At 39.1% G+C, this 14242-nt stretch overlaps 2 pseudogenes; one reads left to right on the top strand and one right to left on the bottom strand.

Moving 5' to 3' along the window:
- The first annotated feature begins 7470 nt into the window (after window positions 1-7470).
- Window positions 7471-8657, top strand: LOC118975935 (28S ribosomal protein S31, mitochondrial-like; annotated as a pseudogene).
- Window positions 8658-13041: 4384 nt separating this feature from the next.
- LOC118975934 (programmed cell death protein 2-like) lies at window positions 13042-13919 on the bottom strand (annotated as a pseudogene).
- Between the last annotated feature and the right edge of the window lie 323 nt (window positions 13920-14242).

Below are 14242 nucleotides of genomic sequence, written 5' to 3'. Positions count from 1 at the left end.
TCGGGAATTCTCGTGATTTTGCAAGGACTCATTTCCAGACCGGTCAGGCAGACCTGTCTTGGTCCTGGCCCACATCTGACAACAGTAGCCTGGGCTTTAGCACAGGTGATGTCATTTTGCACCTGTGGCTTTCTGTTTAACAGCCCGAGTGGTTCGTTAAGAACAGGGCTCAGTAGCTTCCAACTGCTGTTGGCTTTTGTACATAGAGATTTATCGGAACACAGCCACGCTCATTTATTTATATTTGTCTATGGCTCTTTTGATGCTGCAATGGCATAACTGAATAGTTGCAAAAGAGACCTAATGGTCCACAAAGCCTAAAATATTGACTATCTGGCCTTTTAGCGGAAAAAAAAGCTTGTCAATTTCTGCCTTAGAGATCTCTTTTCTTTTTCTCAATTACTCCATTGTTACATTTAATAATTGTTTATATTAAACTGTCCTTGGTCAAATTACTATGTGATTTCTGTCTCCTAACTGAACCTTTCTGATACACCCAGTACCTATCTGTACCTCTCTAGGGGTTACGATCCATAGAATTGGTACTGTTTTAATTTGGGAAAGAAGCAGTTACTACTTTACCCACGACCAGCAAAATCCCCAAGGCCAGGAAATACTATGGGTCTGGCAACTCCATACAAAGTGGGAATGAAAAAAAATAGAATAATCATAAATTAATTATATCAGTAATTTACTTTACTTCATCCGTACCTTCATTCATTCATTACACTTGAAAGCAATCCAGATGCCTACCTTATAGTAACCATTTACTCAATGATTTTGAAAAAATAAGGTGAGTATAAGAATGGAGCAAGAATAACTGAAAATACACCACGGGCAGCATTTTTGTTCCAGTGCAGAGAAATTCAAAGAATATAATGTTGATAAGCTGTGGGTTCTGTTTTTCTTCAAATATTTGCTCTATGAAAATTAGGGAAAATATATAATGAAAAGAGATGTGCCTGTGAATACATTATTTCAAGCTGTACATGCAAATGAAGTGGAAAACACAAGAAAAATCATTTTCTCCTGAAACATTCTGATAATTGAGACAAGCATTGCGGTTTTGGTTTGAATTAGCCGAGCTGAACTAGTTACGCATTTGACTTTGCCTGGGAGGCCACCGCCGTGAGAGGTTCATTCCGGGTTCATTTCAACAAACAGCTGTGGACCGAGGTCAATTCTTATTTTATTTAGCATTATCCATTCATTCTGATTCCATATTCAGCTAATTACTTGCAGGAACAGTACTTATGAAGAAGAATAACTCATTTACATGGAAGAAGCCTGTAGTTTGCCCTTTTGCTTTTTATCTCCCTTCCTTCCTTTTGCATTTATTCTTCTTTTATTCGGAGTAACATGAAGCACACGAACCAAAGCCAGGCAACTGTGCATTCTGATTTCTTGTTTCCTAAACATTCAAACTTTTTGTGAGCCGAAATTAGCCTTTGCCAGGGAACTCGAACACAAACGTAAGTTTTATTTTACCCTCTCCAAGTGAGCACGTTGCCATGCTTATCACAGCTTCCTGTCTACTTGCAGACAACTCTGTCATGGTTAGCTCTGCCTTCCCTTTAGCTGCCAGCAGGGCGTTCAGGGGGAACTGCAGATGCTGGTGATATTTTCTCTACTGTTTACAAAAGCAGAAAAGAATTTCACACTTTTCTGAGCACCGCAGGTGTTTCAGCACCTTCAAATGCCACTTGTAAGCCATTCTAAACAAACCAACCTGCAGACCAGGAAACCAAAATACCTGTTAGCACTTTTTTTCTCTTCCCTGAAGGATGAAGAGGTTTCTTTAATGCACCAAATGAATTCAAGGAATGCATTTTCTCTCTGGGCTGTACTCAGGGACAGAAATGTAGGTAGCCCAACATCAAAAAGATACAAGTAGTTTCTATTGTTATCAGCAGTAGGGACTTGAGAGAGGGGGAGATCTGTGATTAGTCCCCAATAGCAACTTTATAGAAAAATAAATCATGTAAATTATCCTGTCATGTTGTTTCTTTCTTTTTTTAAAATATTTTATTTTTTTATTTTTAGAGGTAGGGGAAAGGAGGGAGAAAGAAAGGGAGAGAAACATTGATGTGAGGGAGAAACGTCGATTAGTTTTCTCTCATCTGTGCCCCGACTGGGAACCAAACCTGCAACCCAGGCATGTGCCTGATCAGGCACCGAACTGGCAACCTTGTCCTTTAGTTTAAACCAGTGACAAGGTTAGTGGGTCTCAAACTTCTCTGCACACCATAATCGCTTGGGAAGCTTAGAAAATAATGATGCTGATGCTGATGCTTGTATTCACCCCTAGAGACTGGGGCTTAATTGGTCTGGGTGTAGCCACTGCTTCTGAAGGTTGAAAAAGTTCCTTCAGTGATTGTCCTGTGTAGACAAGTTTAGGAACCATCACCTAGGGATGACCCTGGGGTCCAAGAAGCAGGGTAGCCTGGGCCAGTGGAGCTTTCTGAGATGAGGTGATAGTAACCGCAGAGCGCGCTACCATCCTGACAGTAGGAGGAACAGAGGGGAGAGGTTGGTGTTTTCACAACAGGGAGGCTTATGGGAGGACCCTGTGGACCCGAGATCCACACCTCTGAAAAGAGTGATTGGCCGGCCTGCTGGTGCTGGTGCCACTGAGACGAGTGCGTCATTTCTGGGAGTGTGGGAGGAAAACGGAGCCTGTGGCTGCTGCCAGGGAGAGGGGCCCAGGCTGGGAAGGCTGAGGAACAAGCAGGAAGGAGGAAGTCTTTCTTTTCCCTTCTCCTGCTTTGCAGTCTCTCTGCAGGGACTCCCGGTCACAGGATCCAATGGGAAACTGCTGGTGAAAGGGAAAGGGCCTGCCGAGTCCTAGCCCCTGTCAGCATCTCCAAGCTGCTACTGGGGGTGGGCGTGGAGCTGAACAACAATATTTAATACCCAAAATATTTGTAACCAAACAAATGCAAAAAATAAACATCTTTACATAGCCAATTAACATAGATTTTTAAAAATAGTATTAGCACTTTTAGATACCATTGGTAGATATGTGAATTAATATCCTGGAAAGCAAGCTGGCAAGTCCTAAAGTGTCTCTAACCCTTGACTCAATAGTTTTGCTTTCAGAAATTTATCCCAGAGACACAATGAAAACTATGATCCAAGATTTATGTACAATACTGAGCCATTTTTCCTGCCCCTACAAACCTTGATGGCCCAAATAGGAAATGGGTAAGTGCTTTGAAGAATATAAATTTATACTTTTATGAAATGATTAAAATAGGATTGACATTGCAATTGATGGAGAAAACATGATTAGGGTATAATGGTTGAGAAATCTTTTATTTAGTAATTTACCATAACATTGTTGTTGACTTTTTATTTTTTTCTCTCTGTATTGCAGCATTTTATGTTTCCTACAATATACCAATATTACATTAATAATAAAATAATGCAAATAATAAAACAAATAACAAAGAAGTAGATCCATTATTTTAATAGCATTAAAATTAAGATGTTTGTATGTAAATAAAACACAGAAACAAAAAATACATTCAGGAAACACCTGGAGCAAGTGTGATACTTTTTTCTTTCATACATAATGAGTCCATGTAGCTTCCTAAGAAAATCACCAAAATTGCCAAAAGATAAATGGATGAAGGGTCAGAATGACTTATAAAGGAAAAATACATGTGATTAATGAACTCCTAGGAAAATATTTATCATCATGTCAACAAAGATCACAAAACTTGATGGAAATAGTGTTGTTGGTGTAGCATACTGTCATGGAATGATTTTGGCAAAGAAACTGGACTATTAATTAATAATTAATAGTTAAAATACATATATCCTTTAATCTTGTAAAAACAATTCTTAGAATCTATCCTAGGATTGTAATTTGAAATTCAAGAAACTTTATTCCCAAAGGTATTCATAACTTTATTATTAAAAAAATAAAAGCTATCAAATGTCTAAACGTGTAAGGACATTTTAATTGCCCTAAACTTATAGAGTGAAATTTAATGTATCTGTTAAAGTTTTGTTTATAGAGCTTTTTAAAAAAATTAATAATGTTTAAATTTAAATATTAAGTGTGACATCCAGGTTACATAATTTAATATCCAGTATTATCCAGCGAGGCAACGTCATGCATTTAACAAAGTCAGAAAGAATACTGTGTTAAATGTAGTTGCCTGTACTTATTAGAATTAAACACGAAATTTCATTTCTTTACATATGCTAATTTTCAAAAACTTCTAAAATTAACATTTATTTTTTGTAATTGCAAAATAAGCATTACTAAAATTTAAATATTGTAATTATAATAAGAATAAAATTTGCCCTGATTAAGTTTATTTGACCTATCTCATCCCTAATTCCTCCAATACGAGGATGAGAGGCTCTGTTTTTCATATGGCCATGAGTTAGAAAACTCTGACTAAATTTTGACAGTATGATGTGAAAAGACTACAGACAACAGGAAGTTCAGTTCTCACTAAATCTGGTAAATTCTGTTCCACAGATATTTGTGTCCTAGTTCAGGGGTTCATAAACTCTTTCTGTGAATGTCTGGATGGTAAATATTTTAGGATTTGCAGGTCTCTGTCACATATTTATCTTCTTTTTTTATGACACCCTAAAATGCCAAAACCATCCTTAGCTCTTGGACCATGCAGAAACAGGTCACAGACTGGACTTGACTTGAGGACCATGGTTTGTTGATCTCTGTTGCAGACTGTATACAGACTGAACAGCTAGAGATTCTGTGTGATGTTTTTCTTACCGGTTCATATACCAGGAAAGCTGACTAAAATCTCTGCCCTTTGTGTCTTCTGGTCCTTGATAACCATCCTTGATAACAAAAGGAGGAATAGAAATTGATTAGCCAATGTGTCTGTCAGTTGCTGCCCCTTCAAAAAAAATCTGCAAAATAAACCACTCAAAACTTAGGCTTACAACAATAATTACTTATTTCCACAAACCTGAGTTGGTCAATTGCTGACTGAGGCCATGCTGAGCTTAGTGGCTCTGCTGACGCACATGTCTGAGGGCTATCTGGGGCCAACAGAACCAGGATAGCCTCAGCTAGGGTAGTCTGGCTCTGCTCTCACTCTCCTCCTGAGACCAGCGAGCTTGCCTGGGCCTCTTTATTCAATGGCAATAGTAGGAATTCAAGAGAGTAAGCCCAAACATGCAAGTGCTTTTCAAACCTTTAATCAAGCAGTTGTTCAACCATAGCAGAAGCTCAAGTAGAACAACTGACTGAAGCAGATAAGGTTAAAGGAAGGTGCCATGCAAAGTGTTTTCAATACAATCAACACCTTGAGCCATTCAGATTCACTGCTACCCTCTTTTTGTCTCTGGTGTCCATTCTACAAAGTTGAGTCTATACTTTCTCTCCTACCAAAATGTCCTCCTTTCTTACTTGAAGATGGGACCAGTCATAATCTCCTTGAGATTTAAGAAGATTAGTGGTGAAATAAACTAGAATTCATACTGCTGCGGCTGGCTTTATCTAGTTTGTGTCCTTGAACCAATTAATGTGGCTAGAGGTCTGGGTATTATAATTAGCAGCTCTCCTATTTGAAACAGGTTTAGGAGACTGCTGTTTATAGAAGATAGGGGTGTTGTGTAGCAATAGGAAAATATGCCCAATAAAATGGAAATAGCTACAGATATTGATTATGTATACACGAGATGCTGTTCAGTAACCTATATGAACCTGGTAGCATTTCACATTACAATCATCCAATAAAGTAGTTGTTACTAATTCCTGATTAACCTGTGAGGAAACTAAAGTATAAGAGGTGTTTTGCAGGTCCAAGTATGTGGTAGAATCATAATTCGAACTTGGAGCTCTCCAATTTAAAAAAAAACTGGGTTCTTAACCACAGTGACTTTATTGCCTCCTTGAAGTCATATTTGTTTTCTTTAATTTTTCCCCCAGCATTTTCTTCGAAATTATCTTTTTTATCTTCGGTTTGCTTATATTTACTTTTTAATGGCTACCCCTTTACCTACTCACCCCGGTGTCTGGAAATCCACTAATGCTTTAGCTTTTTGTGATAGTATGATTTATTGCTTAGCAAATATTTACTCTCTCTTGATGTTGGGTTTGACTGTCTGATGTGCTTTGGCTGACTGAATATTAGTGGACATGTTAGTGGGCAAAAGAGATGCCTTCAATGTGCCTGCCAGGCTTAGCTAGCCCCTGGTATTGTTAGCTTCATTTTAACCCAGGCCCCAGAATGAGATGCATGAAACGAGTCTGCAGTTGGGAGCAGAGCAGCCCCTCTGAGTTCACCCTAGACTGGGGGAACCACAGTCGACCTGAGGACTTGTGAGAATAAATGCTGTTGTAAGTCACTGAGTTTCAAAGTGGCTTGTTCTGCAGCTCATGTCTTTGGCTTCTTGGTTGGTTTAAGGACTTGTAACAAACTAGAGCTGTTCCTTTAATAGCAAAGTATTAGCATAAGATAAAAAGGAGTGAAAGCGCTCTGAATGGTGGCTAGCATGGGGGTCTCAAAAATACTTTCTTTTTTTTCAGCAGTTGCAAGTTTGTCATTGTTGTAGGAAATTGTAAAATGGTAGACACCCATTATAAATTTGTTGATAACATAGTCTTTTTAAGCAATTCTATCTCATAAAGAACTTAAATTCATAGTTAATAATGTTTATTATAATCATAATATATGGCTTTAATGAAGTTATGCTTGCATTTTCACGTACCTCATAAATTGATTACCACCTACTACCCAATACATACCTATAGTGTCATAGAAATCCAACTATGCTGTATGTTATAAATAAAGGAATTAAGTCTAGAGAAGGAGACATTAGAGACCAGAATGATCTCTTCAGTTGTTATAGATGAGATGGGCCCAAGCTGGATTCAGAATTACGGGTAGGATTTGGAAAAGAGCAGAAGAAGTCACCCCAATTTGGGTCAAAACCTACTGGAATAGGGATTGTGGAAGGGTGAGAATAGCAGTCAGCTGTGATTCCAGGATACCTGGAATAGAAGATTTGTTTAGGAATTGGTGATAAATATGTAAAAATGTACAGTGAGAAATACTGTCAGACATTGAAAGAATGACAGAGAAGTTTACACTGGGTGGGGCAGACAGTGGAGAGTGTTTATGAAATCACTCTGAAAATAATGATTTATTAAGATCTGTCTTCTAATGATACTTCAAATCATTTAGATGTTGAAAAACATGTTTTAACTGGCTTTCATATGCCTATAATGTGCCAAACAGTGGTTGGTAGTTATATTAACGTAAATGGAAAACCAAGCATGACAAATGGAAAACCTAGGGTTAAAAAATTGAAAAAGATATTGTCTCTTCTCTCAGTAAAGCAGACAGATATTTTTACAGCTGTCATACAAGTTATATGTTAATAATGGTTATGGTAAATGTAAAAGAATTAAGAGAATATAGTGAGGTGAAGAGGTGACACGTGAGTTTCATTCACAGTTCAGTTTGTTTCTGGACAATGTTTCCAAGAGTGTTGGTGATCCCACCTCTTTCTCCCCTTTTCCCACCTCCCAGAGGCATCCGCGGCTGCAGCTGTGCTACTTGGTACTCCTTATAGACTGGTCAGGACAAAAAAAATATCCAAAGATATTTTGACAGTAACAGTGTGATCTATAGAAAGAAAGATGGGAAGTCCAATTCAACTGATGAGGTTTCCAAGAGGACAGAGAGCCAAGACAGTGAAAAGGAGGATACTAAAAAGTAAACTTGTAAAATATCAGTTAAGGGCACGAAGGTCCAATTAAGCACAGTAAATTTACAAACCACAAATCTTCCCAACATAAAACCACTTAAAAGTTTGGAGGCTACAACAGCAGTCTTCAAAAAGCTACAGAAGGTGCCCCAAAGAAGGGAAGTGAGCCACTGAGTCCTGAGTTTGGTGGCTGCTGCGTCTGCCACTGCAGTGCCTCTCCTTTGACAAGCAGACAACCAGCTGCTCACGTAGCTCCCACAGCACGAGGAAAACTCAGGCACAGAGTTTCAATGGCACAGAAAGATGAAGAGAGACTGAAAATTAGATTCCACAGCATAACATCAGGTGTGAAAGCCGCCAAATGTGCCACAGACAGAGTTAGTACCAGACCGGTTCGTCCGACTCAGTTCATGAAGGAGCTAACAAATGTGTTGGCAGGACAAGACGGCTGATCTTAGAGCAGGTTTCAGGAAAAATACATTCAAGGTGACATGACTTCATATTTTTTTATCTTAAGGCAGCTACTTAAGAGACACCTGAAACAGAAACAGCGCCTTTGCTTTGAGGTGTGGAGTTTGCCAAACAGTTAGCTGCAGTAAATGAACAGCCCCTTCAGAGTGATTGTGAAGAGATGATCCAGCGAATGGAAGAGGGGAAACTGTGGGGGTTCCCAACCTACCGTGGAGCAGTTTTGATGATGGTGGTTCAGGATTTCATGAGCGTATATTTCTGGGTAAATCCCTGGAAGGTTTTCCAAAACAAGGCCAATTCACTGCTTCATGGAGCTGGTGACACGTGGCCTTTCCAAAAACTCTTATCTGAGTGTTGAAAAGTGAAGCGCATTGAGTGGTTTAAAAATTCTTTTAATGCAAAAAATAGACATTCTAAAAGAAGGTGACCTACCGTTCAGTGGAGGACCACATAAATTTTTATTTCAAGCTGTTGGAGATTGATATTATATCTGAACAAAATAATTTTACTAGATAAAAAGAGAATATAGGTGTTGGAGAGATTAATTACTATTGGAAGGACTGAGGCAGTTTGAGATGAGGTTGCAAATGGACTTACTGGTAACTTACTTATAATGGGCCATAAGAGGGCAGAATCAAAAGTGATGTCAAAGCTTCTAATCCAGGAGACTGAAATAATTGTGTTGGCACTGGCAGAAATGGGAACCTGGAAATGATGATAACATTAACTTTGCATCAATTTCCTAATTGATACAGGTTGTGATAAGCCAACTGTTTTTGATTCCGTTCTAAATTCTGTAGAATGGTTATAAAACATTTGTTTTTTAAGAGTTAACCTCATTGAACTCAAGATGTCTAACTCAAACAGTGTTTAAATGAGTAAAGAATGAGGAAATATATCCCCATGTGGCTCTTCTTGGATGCAAATGTTCTGGAAAATGTGAACAAACACTTAGCTTTGCTAAAAATGGATTATCTTACAAGCCATCTGCAGTGCCTTACCTTTTGGAAAGTTTGGGAGGTGGTATAGAAATAAAAATCTAACTGTAACCTTGAAAAATTTAGCTATAACATGGAAAAGTTTGATGATAACCACAACATACGTAAGAACATGGACACGGGAAAAGGAGAATCTCATTGTGCTGGACAAAGCCTCAGCAAACATGAGCGCTGGTCTAAGGGAAGACAAACCTAAGCCGACTCCATGGAGTCTTGGAAAATATGTACAAAGACATTGCCAGTAACATTACATTCCAATCAGTAACACATGCTTTTCTTGAGGTTAAAATGACTATTTGAAATAAATCAGCAGAGACAGTAAAATTTCTGCAGATGTTATTATTTTTTAAGTCTCTTATTAATGCTGGAAGTCCAACCTCCCTCCGCCACATTAAAATGCTGTTTCTGCAGGACTGCGTCACGCACTTGTATCTCTCACGACCTCCTGCCTCTCTGAGCAATGAGAGGTAAGACTTGGCTCCCTTCTCCCTCCCTTTTCCCTAACCTCTTTTTCTCCTTCCCTCTTTTCTTCCTTCCTTGAACATTAATTGATGACCTTTGCATCCTAGTTTACACTCATACACTTTACTCAGTATGCTATAATCCTTAACAAGTCTTCCTACCTGTTACATTGTCATCCCCAAGGTCATTAAAAAAAAAAAAAGCCTGATTGATGAATCTGACTTTCCAGTGTGACTATGTCCTTTCTTGGTTTACTATTGATAATTCTACCTGATGGAGCTTTCCCTAACTCTCCCACCGACCTTTCCACAGCTTCATCTCTGGCTGCTTTCCCCCCATTCTCTCATCCCAGCTAGGGCGGCATTCCCTGAATGCGGAGAGGACCCTCTCTGGTTCTGTGCACAAGCAAGCGCCCACTCTTTCTTCAAACTGTTATCAACTGTCCTTTACTCTGAGCTGCCTTCAAAAAGACTTAGTCCCTTTTCTTAGTCCCTTAGTTCCAGGGCTTGGTGTTGCCTCTGTGGAGTATACTTATTCCATAGTGTCACACTTACCATTTTTATTATATCTGTTTCTTTCAGCCCTGCCAATTATGAGTGGTCGGTGAGTATGTGCTGAGTTGTCAGCATGTCGATGATTTTCATTTGGAACTGAACTACATAAGCGGCCTCAATTTTCAATAGCTTTTTGATAAATCTAGAAATCACTGAAAATTATAAGAGCAGGAAAATGTGATTTTAGTATGTCTTAATAAAAAATTTATATCTGAGATGTGATTCTTTCTCAATTTCATGTATTGATAGCTAAATAAAGCAGTACATTTTGTGATCATTTTAAGACATAGAGAAATGTCTGGGCTTCTTCTAGGTGCTAAAAAGGCTTTGGACAATTGTTCGTACTGTGGATTCCTGAGGTATTTCTGCCCCCCAAAATCAACACATCTGTTTCCTGCCCTGGGGAAAAATTCTTTGCTCACCTGTAGTTTGACTTCATGTTATGTCTTCTGACATGTCCTTGGAAAGCCTGTGTGACACATTTTCCTATAAATTTGGCTACAGTTTGTGTTGCACCAACTTGACCACTTTGCCTTATAAAAACACTGTAAATTCCAGGATCTAATTGGCACAGGATTACTTTTCCACAGATGAAGCCAGATGCAGAGCAGAGACCCAGCTGTGTTCTCTTAGCCAGCATTTTCCTGGTGTTCTTTCCTGCCCCCCAAGAGCATCTCTTTAAACAATATTAGGAAATTGAGCAAATATATGTATATTTGAGGGTTAGTTGAGCAAAATGTGAAGAAATGCAGAGAAAATGTTATCTTTGCTCTTAAAAAACTTGTTCAAAGAATCATCTTTTAGAAAAAATAACATCACATTTAACTTTATTAAAACTAAAAATATTACAATTTTAAGTGTGCAGATTGAGGATAGAAATTTGGAGTTGACCCCGTTAGTGAAAAACAAGCAAGGCCATTAATTTCACATGTAACTGAGAGTGAACAGGCCTTTTAGCCTGGTGGGAAATTACTTATTAGTGACTTTCACCTGCACGATTTTAATAAAATGGTACAAATTTAAATAATTTTATCATAGATGAAATAGGTAATGGATGGCAAGAAAAATAAGTCCACTGTGGTTAAAATTTATTTTAGCCAAATTAGAAGAGAAAAAAAGATATTAAACCAAAGGGGTAAGAGTAGAGAGGTTTATTAAACCAAATAAAATAATCTTTCTTTATAATTAATTATTTATTAGAAAATACCGAAGAGCAATCAAAAGCAGGCAAAATTGGGTGGGAATTCCACCCATGAAAACAGGCTAAATCCATGTTCCTATTTGCATTAAGGGTCAGTCTATGACACAGGATGGGTAGAACTCAAGTAGAAAACCACAGTCTTATTCGCTTGTGGCATCAAAGGAGAGGGTTTCAGGCTTGGAGTGGCTGGGCTTATTAAGCAGAAGATTCTGAAAAGGATGAGTGCGCAGGTGGGGAACCCCTGTGTCACCATGTAAAATGCCCCTGAATTGCAAAGGCACTGGGGGGACTCCAATGAGCTGATGGAATGCAAAAACTAGAGCCGAACATATTTAGCTGCTGCTAAATTAGATTGGCTAAATACCAAGTGTTTTGGGAAAACTGCAACTTTTATACGGTTCTGATGAAAATGCAAAATGCTATAAACCACATTAAAAAAGTATGGCAGTTTTGTTTGTAATGTGAAATATCCACCAGGCACATGACTCCGCCATTTCATTCATAGGTATTTGCCAAAACAAAATGAACCATATGTTCACATGAAGACTTCATCGAAGTTATTTATTTTTGACTCAACTAGGCACATAACCTATTTTTATTGAAGAAATATACTTACAAGCATAAAGGTCATTTCACTTAACCCCACCCTTCATAGCTAACCAGTTCACATCTAGTATGTATTTCTCCAGATTTATTTCTGTGCACATACATATGTACAATATTTTTCAAAAATATATGTTTATACTACGAATACCATATATAATAATAACTTGTCAATTTAGATGTGATCTTATTCGGTATGCATATAACTGCACAGCCCTCCACTTGATAGATACACCAAAATTTATGCCATTCCATGTCACTGGACATTTTTTTTTCATTAAGATTTCTACATTGCAAACGATGCTTAAAACATCTTTGTATCTCTCTCTGTATAATTATTTTCTAATGATAAATCCAAAAAATAAAATTGCAAGAGCATTTTTAAAGCTTTATGACAGGAGTGTCCAACCTTCAGTGCATGGGCCGCATGCAGGGTAGGAGGGAGTCTAGGATGGGTAGAAATGCGGCCCAACACAAAATTGTAAATTGACTTAAAAGATAATTTAGTTTTATTGTTATGTGTTATTACTTAGATGAGTACATTTTCTTTTTTTTCTTTTTCTTTTTAAAGATTTTATTTGTTTATCTTAGAGGGAAAGGGAAGGAGAGAGAGAGAGAGAGAGATCAATGTATGGTTGCCTCTTGTGCATCCCCTGCCAGGAACCGGGAACTGGCCTGCAACCCAGGCATGTGCCCTGACTGGGAATCGAACCGTGATCATTTGGTTCGCAGGCCCGCACTCAATCCACTGAGCTACACCAGCCGGGGCGGATGTGTACATTTTCTATATTAGTAATCATAAACTTGGGACCTGCTCAACAATTTTAAAATATCATCAAAAGGGCCGCTGCATAGTTAGGGTTATCATGTGAGGACTTTTATGCTTATCTGTGGTGGCAGATGTCACAAAAATTATCATGGACCTTTTTTTGCTCATCAGTTTTCATTAGTGTGTGTGTATTTAATGTGTGGCCCAAGCCAACTCTTCTTCTTCCAGTGTGGCCCAGAGATGCCAAAAAGTTGGACCCCCTGAATCACGATGTTGTCGTTAACGTGTATCTATTACATCTTGCTCCAAGACAAATTCCTCGGTGTATCCAGTGCCCAGTCTGCAGCCTTCAGCACAGGTGAAGACGACTAGGAGGCCCAGTCAACCCTCCTGCCCAGCCTGTCGCCTTCAGGCAGTTGAAGAGTTGAGGCATGATATTCTGGGGTACATATATTCTCTCGGTACCACAGGGCCAGTGTGGAATACCCTTCATTGAGGGATATTTTTGTCAGAAATCCCCATGGGGAAGATTCCTCTGCCATATCTGAGAATCCGTTGGGGTTCCAGAGCTAATTTAGTTTTTAACTTCTGGAAAATTTCATCTTCTCTAGATTCATGTTTCCCCATGGAATTCAATTCTTCTTCAGGTTCTTCAGCCATATCCTATGTAATCTCTGATTCATCTTTTTCCAAAGTTTCCAGTGTAATCTCATCTTCTGTGGCTATTACAATTTTAAATCCTTAAAAGTTGTGGTCTGAAACTATATTGTCCAAACTATCCGAGTGTGTGCAAGCCTGTCCGCATCTCCGTCTCGAGTGCCGCGTCTTGGTGCTCCTCATTGCAGGGATGCACCTTGTGCCCCCTGCAGCGTGTTTCAGAGACCAAACAGTCGCAAACCCTGCAGAGAGGAGCCCCAGCCTTGAGCTGGGGGCATGCGGATTCTCCCCGTCTCTAGAAGATCCTTAGAAGGTGGCTCACAGGCACGAAAGGAATTGATCCCGGGCAGCGAAGTCGTAAACACCTGTTGGGGAACAGCGCACTGCACAGCCACCCTGTGCCCGCCGCCTCCGCAGAGCCCAGCTCTCCTCCCCACTGACCGACCCCGCAGGGCCACCAAGACCACGCACCACACCGTTGGAAGGCAAACGTGGGTCATCTGACATCTTTATTTTTGCCAGCCAAGGATTACATAAATTGCAGTGTACCCATTACAATGGGACCCTACTTAGCCATACAAATAAACAATTATTAATACACCCAATAACATGGATGTCTCAGTGTGTGAAAGATGCAAGCAACGAAACAGTATATACTATATTATTGCATTTATATAAAAGTATATAAATTGCAAATTAATCTGTGGTAATGAAGAGTAATCAGCAGCTGCCCGATGAGGGACGCAACCTTATGGTGTGAGGAAGGTAAGGGCAAAGGGCAAGAGGAAACTTGGTGGTGACAGAAATGTGTGTTACATTGGTG

Source organism: Sturnira hondurensis, unplaced genomic scaffold (genome assembly GCF_014824575.4).
Source record: "Sturnira hondurensis isolate 20B ecotype Veracruz unplaced genomic scaffold, ASM1482457v3 Scaffold0020601, whole genome shotgun sequence".
Classification (NCBI taxonomy): Eukaryota; Metazoa; Chordata; class Mammalia; order Chiroptera; family Phyllostomidae; genus Sturnira; species Sturnira hondurensis.
This window is presented reverse-complemented; position numbering and strand designations above follow the sequence as displayed.